This window comes from Triturus cristatus, chromosome 7, assembly GCF_964204655.1.
Source record: "Triturus cristatus chromosome 7, aTriCri1.1, whole genome shotgun sequence".
NCBI lineage: Eukaryota > Metazoa > Chordata > Amphibia > Caudata > Salamandridae > Triturus > Triturus cristatus.
The window spans coordinates 1,093,553,594-1,093,571,299 of NC_140590.1; the positions used below are offsets into that span (position 1 = coordinate 1,093,553,594).

At 46.8% G+C, this 17,706-nt stretch overlaps 1 pseudogene; it reads left to right on the top strand.

Moving 5' to 3' along the window:
* Positions 1-11,574: 11,574 nt before the first annotated feature.
* The window catches only part of LOC146811147 (homeobox protein Hox-D13 pseudogene), a 30,376-nt pseudogene continuing 24,244 nt past the window's right edge, over positions 11,575-17,706 (top strand).

Here is a 17,706-nt window from a genome sequence, read left to right on the forward strand (position 1 = left end):
TACATTAGGAGTGGGGGATGATGAGTACATGATTGGAGTGGTGGATGATAAGTGAAGAATGAGGAGTGAGGGACAAGGAATGTTTAGTAAGTCATAAGTAATAAGAGATGAAGCTTGTGGGGTGAACAATGAGAAATGAAGAGCAAATGATGAGGAGAAAAAGATGATGGATGAGAAAGTTAGGCTGAAGGGTAGGAAATGACAAATAAGAGATGTAGAATAAGACATCCAGCCTCACTAGTTCCAAGAAGATAGACCCTGCTACACTCCCAAATCGGTGGCCTGACCTCGATGAGGAGCACTGGTGATGGCGGAGTAGCGACTGTGATATCAGTTGGTGTGACCTGCCCCGACCTGGCTTCTGGACAGGATTCCATGTAAAAAAGGCAGTTTGGCCCCACTTTGTCACCTGTGTAGTGGTGGCAAGCAACAATCTGTAAAGCAGGCACTGAGGAGAAAATATAACTGGCCCATGGAGACAGGTGAGTGCCCTGGGGTCAGAGAGGGGCCTGTTGAGCTTCCCAGTATTGGGGATATGGTGGGAAGGCAAAGCTCCCTTTGAAAGTTCGGACCACTGGTGACACTGTACTGTAGAGCTCCTGATGGGCATGCCTTATCCAAGCCTGTTGCTGATGCTCACCACAGAGGGCCATACATCCTGTTGAAGTCTGAGTTACCCTTGTGCTATGTACAGGCTATATAGCACAGATGGGCCACACTGCAAATGCTTGGCCTAGGATGGGCTCCTGCATGATATTTGGTCCCCCATGGAACACTATGGCAAATAAATTGGCTACTGTGCTGCCCTATTGGGACTAACCTTGGGGGCAGGCTGCTGGATTTCCAGTGCCAGGAGCAAAAATGGACATGAATACCAATGCCTTCATTGTATACCATTCTGCTGGGTGTCCAGTTCCTCGCCCTAGCTATGTGGTGGTGATATTGGGAGAGGATGTAGCCTTACAGCTAGAACAGTCGACCCCGAAGCTGGGAAACTGGGTTCAAGTCTCAGCAACAATGACAAGATCTTGTGATTCTGAGCAAATCAATTAATCTCCCGCTTCAAAACTGGTGCTCATGTAAAGTGCTCTTATACCTGATATCTTTGGCTGTAGTTCGTGCTATATAAAACTCTAAAAAAAAAATATGGAGGGGAGTGGACTGAATTGAGAACGTTGATATGTGCAGCATATGTACTGTAGGGCATGCGTCCACTACCCATTGCTGAGATCCCCAGCAGCCACAGCATCCTCCAATGATCATACATCCTAACCCTACGGTCAATCAAGAGGCTACAGGCACTGGCCAACTGCCTACACCCTTGTGTGCATGATAGGAAACTGTGACAACATGTAAGCTAAATTGCACTTTGTAGCCAAGAAGTCAGACATAGGTTACTCATCGATACAATCATTATCTTCTCAGGGAGCCACAGCAGAAACAGATGTCAACAACAGTAATTCACACTTAGTGCTTAGCGATTAAAGCCTGACTTCTATAGATAACAAGATTGAAATGCTTAAATCCAGAGTGGACAAGGTAACCACTGCTCTCAGCAAGCAAGAAAAAAACGGATTACTACAGCTGAAAGTCAAATTCCTACTCTTGAGGACAACACAGCTGGGTATAATGAAAAAATAGCAAACATCAGTAAAGTACTAATTGCCATAAAAGTGAAGAGTGAGTACTTTGAGTCAGATCATTATGCAACAATATGTGAATCATAGGTATGCCTGAGACAAAAAACACAGGCAATATGGCCTCTCAAATTACTTTTTGCAGCTGACAGGTTTTTGCATTTTTTGATGTGGAAAGGGCTTAAAAATCACTGGGCCCTACACTCTCACCTGGGGCCTGATTATCTCTAGAATGCTCAACTATAGGGATTGGAATTTGGCCATGTACCTGTCCTTAGCAATGCAGACAGTGACATTTTGGTGCACAAGACCTCCCCTCTCTTTCACGCTAACAGTCCCAAAGGGCCAGTGTGGTTATTTGACATCAAGTGAAAACTATGCCAAACCGCAATACACAATGCAATGCTGTATCTGGTGCACCTTAGGACAATGCATTGCAACAGGCCATACCTGTTCCTTACTCCTCAAAGTTCTGTGCCTTTTATGCATAAATATATCAAAACCTCAAAGGCTGTCTGTGTCACCACATGGGTTTCTTATCCTAGAGGAGGGTTTGAGTTATGGAGACTCAGCTAACCAATATTTGCCCTATGAGCTTACAAGTTTAAAATACATTCTCTACGTGAAATCCTATGAAATCTCTGATTGAGGCAGCCACTTGACAATTGCACCCGATGGCCTCCAGCCTTGTTTGCTAAGGACTACTGATATTTTGATAGAAGCTCTCCAGCCAGATCCGAGGCTTGAGGGATGGGGAGCCCCACTCTAGGCCATGCAGCATGGGAATTTTTGAGACTGCAGCTCCTTATTTTCCTCCTTTACTACTACTAATGCTCAGTCAACTAAGTTGTAACTTGTGGATAATCTTTTTTCTGGACAGATGCAGTAATCCAGAAAAAATAAATTGTTATTGGTATACTCCTGATACTTACACATAGACAGGAAGATAGAGATCCCCTGATGAAAGCCAAAATACCCATATGGGCAGAATGTTTTGTCTGAGAACATGCCCGCAATATAGGATGTTGAAATCATTGTTTTTTTCACTGAACATTCAAATGTTTGATTTTTAATCATAGTATGGGTGCACAGTAAAAGAAGCAGATATTTTGTCACAAAATGTGATAGTGTCTTTCTATGCTGATGAGATCACTCTATACCTATTCAACCCAAAACAAAACATCAGCCCAGACACCTAAGATTCCTCCCTATTTAAAGCACTATTGAGTATTACAATCAATTGGAATAAATGCATAATTCTCCATTAACACAGGTAACTCATCGACAAGAATACGATTTCCTTTTCTTTTGGAGTACAACCTCTATCAAATAATTGGTGCGTGGATCAACAAAGATGATCATGGATAACTGTAGGACAGCTATAACACACTTTAAAGAGTTGGTATGCCTTTGGATGAAACTCTTGCTGTCGATGTTAGGCAGAATTGCCTTTATTAAGATGGTCATCTTACTCCAAATACTACCTTTTAACAATGTTCCTGTAATATTAAATCAATAGATTTTTTAAAACACTCAAATCACATATGATCAACCTGGCCTGGGCAGGCAAGCACATTCATGTTCGATGGGACACTCTGACTTTATCTTTCAAACAGGGTGTACTGGCATTGCTGGATTTAATTACCATTACCATTACATTCCAGTACATTTAGCACTGAGGTGTGCATTGCTGTGTTGCCTCTGTCATTTTAGAAGCAAGCCCTACCTTGCAGGCTGCTTTTAAATTAAAATTATGCCCAATATCGGCTCTGGGATTAAATGTACTTCCAAAGTTTTAAACTACCTTATCTTATCATACAAGTCACTCCTAAGTTCTATAATAGGTGACCCAGGGGCTGGGTGCCAAGTAATAATAAGAAAGGCCAAGTTAAAAGGTTTTTTATATGCCCTGGTGAGGAAATGACTGCAAATTTTGTTTTTTCCCATTATAGTACATGAGCTCTATAGGCTAACTTTGTAAGATTTTCTTAAACTTTAATAAAGTCGAACTATTGACAGGAGTGAGTTAAAAATATATTTCAAAGCATGATAATGAAAGTATAAAGTCAATACATTGCCATGGTTATATTTAATATTACTTTCCCAAAAAATAAGTTATATTACTTGTTTTTCTGATGTGCCAGAATCCAGCCTTCTAGCAGCCTGTACTGAGTCACCAGCGTTCGACAGGCTGAGCAAAACTGGTCTGATGAGGTGTTAAATGGCCTACATTGAAACAAAGGGACAACTGGTGGGAGGAGATCTGTGGCTGCAGACCAAAAGGCGGTGAGAAGGACAGGCATCCAAACCACACTTCAAAGAGAAGGACAGTAAATACAGAAACCAGGCTCACCTCTAATTCCTGTACTTCCAGGTGCACAGGAGCCCCAGTAATTGAATTAGCAGAGGGTCTGGAAGGGGCATGTTAGGGAAAGTTAGTAACAATGGTACGCAGGATTATCCAGAGCTGAACAACTAATTTTAGATTTTGGTAATCAGTGCTTAAAGAAACAGAAATATGGCACACTTTTAAGGAATTTGTCATACCTGAGGTTTTCACCCTGTATCGTAATGGTCAGGGTAGCCCAACTACTTGTCATACCAGAAGAATATGGGTGATCTGCCCAGTATCTCAGATCCCTGCCTGAAGAAACAAAAAGAAAAAGGACTGCCCGGCCGGACCCCTGGCCTACACTAAGATGACTACACTCTGAATGACTGCACCTGCTGCACAGTATGGGGCTACACCAATAGAAGGACTTTGCCTTGTATTAAAAGTTTAAGGAGTAGACACCCTGAAAGCAACAGACTAAAAGAGTTCCACCTGCATCATCTCCACCAAGAAGAAGCTAGCAGACCACCTTCAACTGGACTTTAAAGGATTTTACCAGGTGCATTGTGGGTGTCGTAGTCCTAATATCCCAAGGAGCAACTCAGAGTATCTGGAACCTTGGATTATTGATGTGGACACTTTGAACCCCCAAAAGGACCTTCTGGAAGAAGTTCAAGTAGTTTGAGATCATTTAGAGCTTTTTTTTCACAGAGCTCTATAACTTGACCGACCTGTCATTGAGAGCCAAGCTGGTGATGTAGAACTGTGACTAGTACTGAAATCCAGATTTGTTCCGCTGAAAATCCGGAGCTTTGTGCCATCAACAAGACCTCCAGAAGTTCACGAAAGTGTGCTGCTGGACTAAGCCGCTGTCGTCGACTCTAAACCAAGCCTGTTGAAGAGACCGGCTCGATGTTGAGAGAAAACGAACCAAAAAAGTGACTAAGTCCAAAGGTAAAATTTTACTGGCTCAAAACCCCATGTGCATCTAACTAGCTCTACATTGCAGTCAGCCTGAAACTTTGACTTATTCCCAGTCTGGTGCATCCAGATAGCTGTGGTTGGCACTTTTAACTTTTTGGCATTTTTTGGCTCTAGAAGGTACACTTTTATATTTAATCTCTGGTTCCCTACTTTTTTTTTTTTGTCATTTTGCCATCATTTTAATCATAAAAATATTTCCTATTTTTATAAATAGATGTCACATTTTTGTGAGTGTTGTGTCTTACCTATTTAATTTATTTGTGTTTCCAAATGCTTCACACACCTTTCTCCTAAGTTAAACCTGCCTGCTTTAAGGCAGCTACCAAGGGTTAAGCAGGGTAATAACTTATTGATACCTTGCCTTGCCCTTATTTTTTTACTGTGATGTTGATACTAGCTGGAGGTAGCCACCTGCACCTACCTCCAAAAGTTTCTTACCATGATAGCACACCCCAATCCATTGGGGGCCCAGCTGTCCAGGCCTTGCGCTGCAGTCAAGGAATGGAATGAGATCTGTAGATGGCTGTGTTGTCCCCTGAACAATACTTTTTTTTTTTTTTTTTTTTTTAAACTTTATTTATGAAATTTGAGCGACCATACATCATAAGCAAGTTACTTCAATGGGTTCATATGGCAGTGGGAAGCAGTACAGAGGTGACAAGGAGCATCACAGCAAGCATCAATAACACAAGATATCAATAAATCAAGATCGCATTTGAAATCCATATTAACTGTGCAGTGCGTTTCAAATCAGACTCCCCCTGGTGAAGCCGCAATTCCACTCTCTCACGTCTCAGCACTGGGCAAATGGAAGACACTCTCCACGAGCCTAAGGGCCGCTGCACTTAACGGCCAGCCAGTCGCATCTGCACTGGAGCACACCATTCATCGCAGGCGTTACACATGTCATGAGGGATAGTCCCGTATGTGGCTATGGGATCGCCTCATCCCCCCCAGCAGTCTCCCCCTCCAGCAAGTAGCAAGTCAGTGGTGCCCAAATGTCAGTTGGCCTGGAAGCAGGTGGTAATAGTTCAGAGTACGTGTTAATTTGTTCCTGGCAATAAACAATATCCCGCATCCAATCCTTAAATTTGGGGGCCCTGCCTCTGCCCCACTTGCATGCAACTCGTCTTTTAGCAAGCAGGAAGGCTAATGCAATGAATTTGCGGTGCGCGGCTTGTATGGGCTCCACATACCCCAAGAGGGCGAGGACAGGGGAAGGCTCTATCTCCGAATTGATCATTTTGGATACCGCTGTAAAGATCTGACGCCAGTAACGTTGCACCGCCTCACACGCCCACGCCAAGTGGAGGAAGTCTGCCCCAGGAGCATGACACCGTTCGCACCTATCATCCTCCCGGAGTCGGTATTTGTGCAGCTTTACAGGAGTGTAATACAACCTGTGAATATATTTATAATGTATTATTCTGAATCTGCTACTAGAAGAAATACGCTCCGTTTGTTGAAGGCAGAACTCCCACTGTTTGTCCGTCAGTGGGATCTGCAGTTCCCGATCCCACTTCTCCCGAGCAGCAAGAGGCGGCGCGTCCATCAGCGATCGCACCGACCCGTAGATCTTGGAGACCAACTTGGCAGGGGTCTCGTCCCGAAGGGCACGCTGTAACGGTGTCACCTCTGGCGGTTCCCGTGGGAAATCGGGCGTGAGTGCCTTAAGCCCCTGCCAGAGCCGAATATACAAAAACACCTCAAGGGGAGAAGGCTGGATGCCCCCATAGAGGTGTTCCATAGAGCGAAACGTGCCATCATGATATAAGTCTCCCCATGTCTTAACGTGGATAGCCTGGGCCAATTTCTGAAACCCTGCCTCCTGCAGCAGGGGCATGGCAGGGTGGTAGACAAGCGGCAAGAGCGGCGCGTATACCATATTCAGGCCCAGCTTAGCAGTTATTCGCTTCCAGGCCATCACCGTACCTGCCACTGTCGTGGGCGGTGCATCTGCCCCCGCTACCGGAGCGTACAATGCGCCCTCTATGGGGATCGGATGCGCCAGCCAGTGTTCGGCCGCAAGCTGGGGCATGTATCGGGGCTGCCGTATCCAGAAATAGGCGTAGTGCGCCTGCGCCGCTTGAAAGTACAGCTCGAAGTCCGGGACGCCAAACCCGCCCTGCACAAATGGCCTAGTGAGGACCTCCCATTTGAGTCAAGGAGACTTCCCGCCCCAAACCAAGCGAATAAGCTCCGAGCGCAGGGTCCGGAAGAAGAAACTGCCCGGGTAAAAGGGGATGTTCAGGAAGAGATACAGCAACTGTGGCAGTATTACCATTTTAACCAGCGACACCCGACCCGCCATAGAAAGGGGGAGTGTAATCCATCGAGTTATGCAGTCTGAAATACGAGTCATCTTCGTGCCATAATTGGCCCTCAGCAGTTCCTCCCTGTTTTTCTCGATGTGTATACCTAGATAGGTGAAATCCCCCTCGCACCAAGCTAGAGGGTACTCCAGCGTAAACCTGCTAGTAGATGACGTAAGCGGGAAAACCCGAGACTTGCTCCAATTGATCTGAATTCCCGAGAGCCTGCCAAACCTGATGAACTCCCTAAGAATCGGGTGAAGGTTATCACAGGGATCACGAATATACAGGGTAATGTCGTCCGCATACATAGAAATCAATATCTGTCTTTGGAAACACCGCATCGCCTTATCTTTATGATGCTGCCTGAGCCGCGCCGCGAGCGGCTCCATGGCGATAGCGAACAACAGGGGCGACAGGGGGCAACCCTGTCTAGTGCCCCTGGTGATATGAAACGCCTCCGACAGTTTCCCGTTCACCAGCACTCGGGCCCTGGGGGATACGTACAAGAGCCTAATCCAAGAAATAAAGATGAGGGGAAACCCCATCAATTCCAGAACTCGAAATACATAATCCCACTCAAGCGAGTCGAAAGCTTTCGAGGCATCAAGGAAGACGGCAGCCATCGGGAGATCGTCATGTACGGCATTCAGAATCGAGAAAAAAGTACGCAGATTATGGGATGTGGCCCTTCCGGGCACGAACCCCGCCTGGTCAGGGAGGACCAGGTTAGGGAGGAGCAAGTTAATGCGGGTAGCTATCAGTTTAGCAAGTATTTTTACATCGCAATTGAGCAGTGAGAGGGGTCGGTATGAATCACATTGGTCAGCAGCTTTACCAGGCTTGAGGAGCGAAGTAATGAGGGCCATACGCATCGAAGGGGGGAGATGGCCCACCTCCAGTGCATCTTCATACACTTCGCGGAGGACCGGCGCCATAAAATCAATGTAAGTCTTATAGAATTCGATTGGGATCCCATCAAGGCCTGTGGCCTTGCCCGATTGCATGTGCATAATAGCCTCCCGCACCTCATCCAATTCAAAAGGGGAGCTTAAAAACGCCTGTTGTGTATCGCTAAGCCATCCCAAGGAGACATCCCCCAAATAGTCCTGCAGGTGCAGATCCCCAGCCCTGGTCGATGTATATAAGTGGTGATAATGCTCAACAAATGCGTTGAGAATGAGCGTGGTGTCTCTGTACACGGCACCGCTACTGCTTTCAATTCCCATTATAGTATTTGGCGGGCGCGTCAGTCGCATCGTCGCTGCCAGGGCTTTCCCTGGCCGTTCGCCTTCGCCATAGCGGCGAGCTATCCAGTGTTTGCCCCTAAATTTCACTTCCCGATCGGCTTCAGTCATATATTCCGCTATCTTTTCACGAATACGAGCGAGCGTGGCATCTTCAGGGTTGGGGGCCCACCTCAAGCGCCTCAAGTTCACTCTCCAGAGTACGCAGGCGGGCTAATATGGTTTTGAGAACGCCTGACCCCTTAGCGATGCACACTCCCCGTATGGTAACTTTAAAAGCGTCCCATATGGTTCCGACCTCAGTCACGGAATCTTTATTGCGCTCAAAGAACTCCAAACATTCCTCCCGTAATTCCTCCTGAAATACCGGATCTAGCAGCATCATGGGCTGCAGGCGCCAAGAAGTCACAGGGGGGCCCAGGTCCGCCGCTCGCAATGTGACACAGGTCGGCGAATGATCAGAGAACGTGCGTGGGAGATGGTGTGCATGTTCAAGCGCCGCATGAAAATGAGGGGAGATAAAAACATAGTCAAGCCGTGCCCATGATTTTGCTTGCGCCGTGAAGTGTGTACCTTCACGTGCGTCCGCATGTAGGTGCCGCCACGTGTCAATTAAGTTATGATTAGCCAATGCGTCCAACAGGTTCGCACGCGCCTTAGTGTAATGGTGCGGGGCCGGGTGGGATCTATCCCTAGACGGGTCCAGTGAAGTGTTGAAGTCCCCCCCCCAAATAAGCTGTCTCGGGCCCACGCCCACAATTGCTGCATTGAGGTCTGTAAAGAAATGCGGATCATCTATGTTGGGGCCATAACAACAGACCAGGGTAACCGCCACATGTCCCAGCCTACCCCACATTAGACAGTACCGCCCCTGAGCATCACTTTTAGTGCCCTCCATACTGAAGGGCGTTCCCTTCTTTATCAATATCGCCACACCCCTAGAGTACGAAGAGTAGGAGGAGAAGGCAGCAAATGCAGCCCACCTGCCAGCAAAGGGGTGGCTGGCTTGCTCTCTGAAGTGGGTCTCTTGGAGAAAGGCAATATGTATAACATGGTGGTCTAGATAGGAGAGTATCTGTCTCCGCTTTCGCGGGTCTCCCAGACCCCTAACATTCCACGTCAGGATATTTAAGGCCGAATCTACTCGTGTCATGGGGACAGTAAAAGAATATGATAGTGCTGCGACAGGGGAGGGCCCCCCACGCAACCATAAATACACATGTTTAACCGCAGTGTCACCCCAGCATCAGAGCCGCGCCACCACCTGTGTCCCCTATGCCTGCAGTTACCTCCGCCAGACCCCACATGAATAAATGTGGGAGGAGTCGGCGCCAAGAGGGGACCCCCCAGCATGCCACCCGCAGGAGCACCCATAATCTTAAAAAAAAACCTCACATTGATGTTGGTCGCGTACAATAGTGCAATAACATATTCAAACATTCCCATCCCCCCACCCCACATCTTGAACATTTCCAACAGAATTCCCGTAACCATCTGAAGAACATGGTCTACCGGCAACGTATCTAAGACAATCTCATACTGCACCGGAAAGCGCATCTCCCCGCCCCACCCAGTGTCAGCTGCCTTGCATAGCCACCATTCCCAAGCAGTTTGATCTAAAGGTTGGGCCAGGGTCGTCACACACAATCGTTCTGTCCCAGTCGTCCAGCAGCTATCTACAAGAAATTCCTCAGTATTCCGAGCATGCCAACTTCTACCACATTCCCCAGGCGCGGGCATAGCAGGGCGGCCCGGGCTAGTAAGCTCCAGGGCCCTCGCTCCAATCCCCCCCCTTCACCCCCCGAATGTAGGACAGATAGCCCCGTACACCCCATGCTCCATGACCCATCAATGAGCGTCCCTACCTGATCGTTGCCGCAGGCCATAGTCACAAACAATGTGTGCAGCAGGGGTCTCCGCCAGCGCCAATCCCTCCGCCCGGGCAAAGTTGCTCCGGTAGAATCGAGGGCAGCGGGAGAGACCAGGGCCGTCACGCGCATCCCTACCCCACCCCCAACCCACTGAAGCAACCCCAACTTGCCAGAATCCCCTCCCCTCCCCCCACCCATAATTCCCCGCCGAAAGCTCAACAGGAGCAACACAGTCAGTGTTAGCAATGGGGTACACCCCATGGGGTCCGTCCAGAGTGCGCCCATATCCACCCCCAGCGGCCCGTCCCCTCTCACAACAGGGGAAGGCACGGGGAGGTGGCGCCTGGAATACGTTACCAACCGCTGTCCCACATCCGACCAAAGAAGTTCCAAACAGTCACAGCGTCTTCATGCTTGCATGTCCCTTGGGCTCGCATCTGTATTAAGCATATGACAATAGTTCCTGAGTTCGCAGATCCATCTAGCACAAAAACACACCCTCATAGCTAGTGTTCATCTTCACGATCTTCCTCGCCACCAGCAGACCTCTCTGTACGCCCATTCTTCAGAGCCTTAAGAAATTCCTCTACCTGCTGCGGGTTTGTAAAGAAGTGCTGCCGTTCTTGGTGGGTAATTCTCAATTTAGCCGGGTAGAGTAGTGCATAATCAATTTGTTGGGCCCTCAGTTTCTTTTTAACATCGAGAAATTTACGCCGCTGTTCTTGCACGATAGGCGTGAAGTCTGGGTAAACGGTAAAGTTGACCCCATCACACGAAAGTGTCTGAGCCGTGCGAGCCGCTCGCAACGCCGTGTCCCGGTCTCTATAGTTTAGTAGCCGTGCAATGATGGGTCTAGGAGGAGCTCCCGGTTTCGGCCGCGGCCCAAGAGAGCGGTGTGCCCTCTCAACGATAAATTGCTTAGAAAAGGCGTCGGAACCAACGGCGGCCAGGAGGATCTTTTCCACGTAGTCTTCCATGCGCCCTGTATTGGTGGATTCTGGAATCCCTACCACGCGGATGTTATTGCGGCGGCTACGGGCTTCCAACTCCTCATTCTTTGCAGCTATAAGTCTCAAGACATTATCCATTCTGGAAAGCTGCGTGGTGTGGGTGGCTGTGGTATCGTCGTTATCGGATATCCTCCGCTCAGTTTCCGCAATCCTCTCTTCATGGATATCTATTTTCTGCGCGATGGCGTCCATTCTGGAAGATAGCCGGTCCACTTTGTCCACAATTGTAGCAAAACCTTGCTTCATCTCTTGCATTAGGTGTTGTAGGTCTGTGGCCGGGGAGGAGGAACTCGCCTCGGGCGCGGGCGAGCTCTGGGCGCCTCCCGGGTCCTGCGCACCTCGCCCCCCTTTCTTGGTCGCCGGGGGGTCAAACGTGAGCTTAGGCTGCCGGCTGTCCTGCTTGCCCATCGTGGGTGCTGAACCAGGTCTCAGTATGCCGGCTTCTGTTATCCTCAAGGGCACAGGCGGGCCCAGAAGTCCCGGACCGCACACAGCGCGACCTCAGTGGTGAGTACCAGGTCACCGGCGGGTCCGAACCAGCCTCCCCCGATCAGGGAGCAAAAGGCAGGTAAGAGGCGTCCACCACCACAGCCCCCAGAGGAAGAACCGGCCGCCGGGACCCCAATATCCAACGATGCCGTGCCAGGCAAATGGAGCGAAATGCCCCGCAGGTCGCAGGGTGCAGGGTCGCAGCGTCCGTAGCGTGTCGCCTCCCTCGAACCTCTAAACAGCAGGCCGGCACACGGGAGAGAGGCCAGCCAGGCACCGGCGCATAAGAGATGAGCCCAGCACTCGTCGAGTCCCAGCAGATGGCCACGAGGCGGTGAGTCTCCGAGTCTCCCTCACCGGCCCAGGCACCTCACAGCCGCCCACCCCGGCGGGTGGGCGCAGTCTCGGACACCTTCTCGTCCTCCTCTGGCAGCAGGGGGAGGGGGGGGGAGCGCCCCACCCACACGGGCTCTCAGCGCTGGCCTTCGCGTTAGCGGGTCGGCCAGACCAGGGCAGGGTACACCGCCGTCCACCCTGCCCGCTACCCGTCGAGCAGGTCGTATCTCGTCGTCATTGCTCCAGAGCCCCCACCGCACCGTTTTAGATATGCTTCTCCCTCGGATGGCGCCGTTCCGCACAGGGCCCCGGGTGCACAGATAATGCTCACGCAGCAACGTGACTCATAGCAGGGGGGTAGTGTCCGGCTGTGCCTCCCCCTCTCTCAGCGACCTCTCCGCCATCCGCACAGTCGTCAAGGTGCCGCCAACGCGGGTCCCCAGCACGGCCCACTTGCCTCGTGGTGAGCCTCGGACTTGCGTGGATCACACGCCGGGCGGCTCGCTCCGCCCCACGTCTGCTGAGCTCCCCTTCCGGCTACCGCCGCCGCTAACTCCGCCGCAGCTGGACGCACAGGGCTCCAACTTTCACCAAAGCAGCAGCAAAACACCTTCAACAGCCACGGGTAGTTTCGGTCGCTGGAGCAGCGGTTTAGACAGGATAAATTACGGATTTGAGTTCCAGGCTGCAGGAGCCTCACAGCAGTGCGGCCATTCTGCGTGCGCGCTCTCTAGCGCCCCCCGTCCCCTGAACAATACTTGCATCAATTCCATTTAATACTGCTGACTAAAGGTAATGTTATCTTGCAGGGGTTGACTAAATGGGGGATACACTTACTGAGGAAGCTACTCTCTACCAGCTAATTTTAGGTTGCCCAACAGCTGATTGTTCCCTCATGGGCATATTCACCTACTTTGCCTTCGGGCATTGAGCAGGGAGCACTACCCTCTGTTTCCTGAGGAAGTGATGAAGTAAAAATATTAGCCATGTTCTTAAAAGGACAGTCGGATAGACAACTGGTAACAAATCTATACTCCTCCATACAGGCCGAGGCCTCAACACTAAGGCCTAGTATCAATGTGCTTTGGGATGTCGACCTGGGATATATAATTATGGATAAAGAGTGGTCTTACTGTTGTAGCTAAATTGAGGACCTATCGGTATTTTTTCACCAGACAAACAATATTGTCCTCAACCTTTTTTCTCACAAATTACACCCCACGTCTGGTGTGTAAGATGTAACATGCTAGAAGTGGGCTTCCTGCTCCTGTTCTGAGCATGCCCACTGATCGCTAGGTACTGGGGCAAAGTAATTCATGTTTTAGGGGCTATACTAAGGGTACTCCATTCACTGTGTGATGGTTCACATCGATGGCACTACTGTTGGCAAAGAGGCGTGTGTCATTTGTGATTGATAGGAATCGCAAACCTACTGTGAGGACCTTGTTCTATGATATGATATACTACAAGGACCAACTGGAACTCTACTATTCCACTATTATCTCAGATGTGTGGTCTAAGAACATATTGGGCCCATTGAAAGCATACTTATTAACTCATTATATCAATGGCAACCTTTGAACATGACAACCCTTGACTCTTCAGGGATCGTGGAAACAGTTCAGTACTTTTTGCTCAGTCAATTGTGCTCACTTAGCGGTAAATTGCGATGGACGAAGGACCGCCACCGCCAGCCATGAGGTGGCGTTCCTTCCATACGCCCACCGTGAGTTTCCCCAGCCAAATTAGGATGGCGCGGGAAATCTCACAGCGACCTTGGCTGTCGCAAAGACCGTCCACCACGGAACCACCACAGGCAATCCTAGCAGTCACCGTCCGCCAAATTTCGATGATGGCTGGAGACAGCCTTTCCATGACAGTGGAACCGTCATGGAAAGGCTGGTGGGTATTGGGTTTGGTGGCCTGTTGCAGGCCCCCCTTGTTTTGGGGGAGGCAAGGGTCCACTTGGGGGGTACCCATGGCACCCACCTACATTTCACAGCACTAGGTGGTGAGTAGTGCTGAGATATGCACAACATTGCATTTTAGCATTGCGGCGGGTGCTGCTGTCAGCATCAACCGCCTTAATGTTAATATGCAGGATCTAACCGCCACGGTGGCAGTAGCATCCTGATCCAGTGTGCGGGACCCCCGCATGCATGGTAGATGGTCCCAGTTTACACCAGGATGGCGGACGGACTCCAGTCTGTCTGCCATCCTAATGAGCCCCTTAGTCTCAGAGTAAACGTTGGGGACATTTTTAATTAAGCATTTATTGAACCTGCACCATTCTATTATAAAACATATATGATGCAACAATCAGTAGAAAGAAGCAAACGTAAGACATTACAAGTACCAAAAAAGTGAAAAGCGGATACATTTCCCCCCTGGTGCTAAAGCCATGAATATATGCTGGCATTTATAAAAACAGTAATCTCTTTGTACTCCTGCGATGCAGACCCTACCATAGAGTACCTAGCATATGGATGGGTGGGAAGCCAAGTATCCCCTAGAAAAGAGCCAACCCAGAGAATGAAGGACCCCATCTTGGTCAGGAGTTGGACACCCCGCAAGGGATGTCAAACCACTGCGTGTTGAAGCTTCATCATGCAGGGACCTCCATGTTAGTGTCAGCGTAGGAGTGTCTCCTCTCTCTACCTAGTGAAGGTGCTGTTTATAGTAAAAATGTAGCCTTGGGGGTTCAACTACAATTGATATGTCACGAGAACGATTATGTAGATAAGCCTAAATGAAAAATTGTAAATGTGCAAAGTAGCCCTGTCACCCGAGGATGAAGATAATGATGACTTTTGTACAGAGTATGGTAATCCTTTTATGTCTGTCATGTACAGGGGATTTAAGATATGATGGTAAGAATCCTCTTGCATAATAAATTAGGATAGTTTCAAGGAAAGCAATTGATATTTATTCAGCACATAACTGGGTGATGGGTCATTGCTAGAACTGTTATGCAGAGCAAGTTAGGACAAATGTAGGTATAAGGTCACTTTGCTACTTAGGCCTAGGTTAGGAAACATATCAATCTGACCCAGACGGATGACCAGATAGTTAGGCACAGATCTCCTTGCCAGACACTCTAGGCACTGGGATATCAAGTTGGCCTATTTTGTACAGCTAGGCAGAAAGGTTTGATGCAAGGCAGTGTCGCTATAAGGTGAGAGCATGCCCAGCTCAAAACAGCCTGGATTTAGAGCAGGAGTTTCAGATTCCCATATTGCCAGCTTTTCTCTCTCCAGCTCTGGTCTTGAGCAGCACTCTCTCACCTCCGGTATTCAATCAAAATATTGAGTTGGAAATGTCGATTTACACTAATACAGAGTTTTAAATATTGTGTCTCAGAAATATCGACAGCAAAAATATTGTGCTCAAGAAAATCAACTTTAAGGTAAGAAATATTAATTTAAAAAAACTATAGAAGTCATTGAAATTGTTTCCAAATATATAGTTGTTTAACATTTATTTTTTCATTAGTATATATTTTATATGAATGTGATGTATGTTTTGTAGAGGTATTGCTTATGTTTTTTAATATATGTGTTACATTTCTAGTAGTTATAAATTTTACCTTAATTACAATTTGTGTTTTTTAGTTCTGTAGTGGGTTGTGGTTTATAGGGGAATAGGGTGGGAAGTAATTTAAATATAATAAATTAATGAATATATTTACTGATTTTTTTAATTGAGAATTTATAATGTTAATTGTGTTTTTAGTTTTTTCTGGTAAGTTTTAGGTGGGCGTTGTGGGGTTTATAGGGGTAAAGGGTGGGAAGTAATTTATTTTTAATTAATTAAAAATGAGTTGTTAATTAATATTAAATATTTAATTGACACATAATTATGGTAATTGTGTAATTAATTTTAGGTGTGGGTTGTGTGGTTTTTAGGGCTAAAAGGTAGAAAGTAATGTATTTTTAATTAATGATTAGTTGATATTTAATATAAATTAATTAATTGATAATTAGAGTAATTGTTTAATTATTTTTTTTGTGTGGTTTTGTGTTTATGGGGATGAAGGGAGGAGAGTAAATTAATTTTATTTATTTTATCATTAATTATTAAATACTATTAGTTATTTAATTGAAAAAAAAATTTAATTGTGTAATTGATTTATTTTCAGTTTAATTTTAGGTGTGGGTTGTGGGGATTATAGGTGCAAAAGGTGAGAAGTTAATTACAATTTATGTGTTTTAATTTGTTTTTAATTATTAAAATTTTTTAATTGATTGTTAATTATGCAAATACATTTTTTCGATGTGGGCTGTGGGTATTGTAGTGTTTTAGGGTTCGAAGTAAATAGACAAAATTTATGTAATAATTCATATTGTTCTTAATAAATAATTTCTAAATAGAAATATATTATTTGTTCAAAAACAATTTTTTTATTTTATTTAATATAATATTTGTAGGTATTTATGATACGTATTTAACATTATGTTATGCTTTTATTTTAATATTTTTTTTAATATTAAATAGAGTTTTATTTTTAACATATTTATATTTTTGCATTTACTTTTTATAAAATATATTTTTATTTTGTTGATATTTTGTTTGTTTTTAATTGTGAACTGACTGGAGTGAGAATAGTAACTTTTACCTCTCCGCTATCCAACACTTTCCCTGTTTATGCACTCATTGGAGTGGGGATAGTAGTCTTTACCCCTCTGCTATCCTACACTTTCCCTACTGTTGCACTCACTGAAGTGTGAATAATACATTTTATCCCTCTACTATCGAACACTTGCCCTACTGTTGCACTCACTGGAGTTAGAAAAGTAATTTTTACACCTTCACTATTCAACCCTTTCCCTACAGTTACACTTATTGGAGTGGAAATAGTAATTTTTACCCCTCCACAACTAAACACTTTCCCTACTAATTTACTGACTGGAGTGAGAATAGTAAATTGTATAATAATAATAATAATAATAATAATACAGAGTTTTATAGAGCGCGAACAGCTACCTCACAAGCAGGTGTCCCGGTGCTAAACGCAGGCAGAGAAACATATACCGAAATTCAAGTCAATTAGCGAGGTTGGGTGAAGAGCCAGGTTTTCAACATTGTTTTAAAACGAGATTCAGTGGGGGCCTGTTGGAGCTCAGGGGGGAGTGAGTTCCAAAGCATCGCTACATTGGCCGAAAACGTTCTACCACCCAGACGAGCCTTTTTTATTCGAGGGACTGCTAGCTGGATCCGGCAGTTGGAGCGAAGAGAGCGAGACTGCGTGTATCTTGGCAGCCGATCCCTCAAATATATTGGACACGAGCCAAACAAGGATCTGAAGGCTAGCGTAAGTGCCTTGAATTTGATCCTGTGGGCTACTGGTAACCAATGAAGTGATCGAAGATGCGGAGAGACAGAGTGCTTGAATGGAATATGCATTAACAGTCTCGCAGCCACATTCTGGACCACTTGCAGACGTTGAGTTAAGTATTTGGGCAAGCCCAGGAGCAGGCCGTTCGCGTAA